We start from the raw sequence: 3,371 nt of genomic DNA, 5'->3' as shown, positions 1-3,371 counted from the left end.
CTGGAGATAGAACTGCACATAAGGTATTGCAATCCGGTTTTTATTGGCCTACTCTCTTCAAAGATGCCCGTAAGTTTTTCTTGTCTTGTGATGAATGTCAAAGAATTGGTAATATTAGTAGACATCAAGAAATGCTTATGAAGTATTCACTTGTTATTGAACCATTTGATGTTTGGGGCTTTGATTATATGGGATCGTTTCCTTCCTTTAATGGGTATATGCATATTCTAGTTGCCGTTGATTACGTTACTAAGTTGGTAGAAGCTATTCCAACTAGTTGTGCTGATCATAACACCTCTATTAAGATGCTTAAAGAAGTCATTTTTCCGAGCTTTGGAGTCCCTGGATACTTAATGACTGATGGTGGTTCACATTTTATTCGTGGTACCTTTCGTAAAATGCTTTCTAAGTATGATGTTAATCATAGAATTGCATCTCCATATCACCCATGGTCTAGTGGTCAAGTAGAACTGATTAATAGAGAGCTCAAATTAATATTGCAAAAGACTGTTAATAGATCTAGAAATAATTGGTCCAAGAAACTTGATGATGCATTATGGGCCTATAGAATTGTATATAAAAATTCTATGGGTATGTCTCCATATAAAATGGTTTATGGAAAAGCATGTCACTTACCTCTCGAACTAGAACATAAGGCATACTGGGCCACTAAAGAGCTCAATTATGATTTCAAACTTGCCGGTGAGAAGAGATTATTTGACATTAGCTCACTTGATGAGTGGAGAACCTAGGCCTATGAAAATGCCAAATTGTTTAAAGAAAAGGTTAAAAGATGGCATGACAAAAGGATACAAAAACGTGAGTTTAATGTAGGTGATTATATATTGTTATACAACTCTCGTTTAAGGTTTTTTGCAGGAAAATTACTCTCTAAATGGGAAGGTCCTTACGTCATCGAGGAGGTCTATCGTTCTGGTGCCATAAAAATCAACAACTTCAAAGGAACAAATCCGAGGGTGGTGAACGGTCAAAGAATCAAACATTATATCTCAGGTAACCCCATAAATGTTCAAACTAATGTTATTAACACAGTAACCCCGGAGATGTATATAAGGGACACTTTTCAGAACGTTTCAGACTCTGATAAGGAATAGGTATGTGGTACGGTAAGTAAACCGACTCCAAAACTGTTCTAATAGCATTTTTTCTCCGTTTTGGTATATTTAAGAAAATAGGAAAATAAGAAGCAGTCTAGAAAGGACACGAGGCGTCCACGAGGGTGGAGGGCACGCCCTACCCCCTGGGTGCGCCCCCTGCCTCGTTGGCACCTCGTGTGTCCTCCGAACTCTGTTTTCTTGCATGATACTTCTTTTGGTCAGTAAAAATTCATTATATAATCTCAAAGGTTTTGACCACCGTACCACGCAAATATCTCCTAATTTTGTTTCGAGTTGTTTTCTGATAGATCTAAATTACCATGACGTCTTCAAGCACCCCCAAGGATAAGTTTTTCAAGAGGGTCATCAACCCTTACCTCGCGGAGGTGCTGCAACACACTCAAACCATTGAGTTGCGTGAGGGGGTGGTGCACATCCGTGACGTTGAGGGGCCAAGGAGGACCGGAAGCGTGGAGACAAGACTCGATGCAATGGATCAACAAGTTTTCAAGTGCCAGGGGATGGTGGAACACGGACTCGACGCCAACCACATGATGATCGCGGAGTTCACCAACAATCACAAGCTGAATGCCAAAAAAATTGGGGAGACCATCTTCAATCTTCACGAGAAAATCGAGCACCTCCAAGCCCAGATCTATGACCTGCAAAACCAAAACTGTGAGTGTATGAATATAGATTCAAGAGGATGAGTTTGGCTGCAGATTTGAGTATCCCGGAGACTCGATTATCCTTCTATGATGGTGAGCCTATGCCTTGGAAGACGGACGACAAGTCTACATCATCAACAACTCCATCATCACAACCAAAGGAGAACTGAGTATCGGGTATGGGCACTCCCCTTGGCAACTGCCAAGCTTGGGGGAGTGCCCCGGTATCATATCACCATCACAATTTTATCTTTACCATTTTTCTTATTTCGATCCTTTTGGTTATATCTTGATCTAGTAGAATAAAGTTCAGTAAGATCTAGCTTTGAGTTTTAGTATTGATCCTTATCTATGTAATCGAGTACGTGAGCTATATATAACAAATATTAGTTTTGAGTCGAGGGCTTAATTATCTTGCTATGATCTTGAGGGAATAAAACAAAAGAGAAAGAATAAAAAAATAAAGAGATCATATTGATCTTATGGAGAGTAATGACTTCACATATAAAGAGTATGATGAATAAAAGTTGTTGAGAGCTGACAAACATAATTTTGGTCATCATTGCAATTAATAGGAAGTAATAAACAAAGAGAGGTTTTCACATATAAATATACTATCTTGTACCTCTTTTATGATTGTGAGCACTCATTAAAATATGACATGCTAAAAAGTTGATGTTGGACAAGGAAGACAATGTAACGGGTTATGTTTTCTTTCATCCGAAATAAATTATATTGTCATGGATCATCCAACATGTTGAGCTTGCATTTACCCTCATGCTAGCCAAATTCTTTGCACCAAGTAGAGATACTACTTGTGCTTCAAAATATCCTTAAACCCAGTTTTGCCATGAGAGTACATCATATCTGCCTATGGATTGAGTAAGATCCTTCAAGTAAGTTGTCGTCGTTGCAAGCAATAAAAATTGCTCTCTAAATATGTATGATCTATTAGTGTGGAGAAAATAAGCTTTATACGATCTTGTTATGTTGAAGAAATAAAAGCGATGGACTTCATAATAAAGGTCCATATCACAATTGGCAATATAAAGTGACATTCTTTTGCATTAAGATTTTGTGCATCCAACCATAAAAACACATGACAACCTCTGCTTCCCTCTACGAAGGGCCCATATTTTATTTTTTTGTCCTATACCTTATACAAGAGTCATGGTGATCTTCACCTTTCCTTTTTACATTTTATCCTTTGGCAAGCACTGTGTGTTGGAAATATCCTGATATATATAGCTATTTGGATGTGGGTTTTCATAAACTATTATTGTTGACATTACCCTTGAGGTAAAAGGTTGGGAGGCAAAACTATAAGCCCCTATCTTTCTATGTGTCCGATTAAAGCTTCAAACCATAAGTATTGCGTGAGTGTTAGCAATTGTGGAAGACTAAATGATAGTTGAGTATGTGGACTTGCTGAAAAGCTCTTATATTGGCTCTTTCCGATTTTATGATGAATGACAATTGCTTCAATGACTGAGATTTTAGTTTGTTAGTTTTCAATGAAGTTTCTGATTCATACTTGACATTGTGAATATATTGTTACTTTAGCATAAGAAATCATATGACAATA

This window comes from Triticum dicoccoides, chromosome 7A (assembly GCF_002162155.2).
Source record: "Triticum dicoccoides isolate Atlit2015 ecotype Zavitan chromosome 7A, WEW_v2.0, whole genome shotgun sequence".
NCBI lineage: Eukaryota > Viridiplantae > Streptophyta > Magnoliopsida > Poales > Poaceae > Triticum > Triticum dicoccoides.
This window is presented reverse-complemented; position numbering follows the sequence as displayed.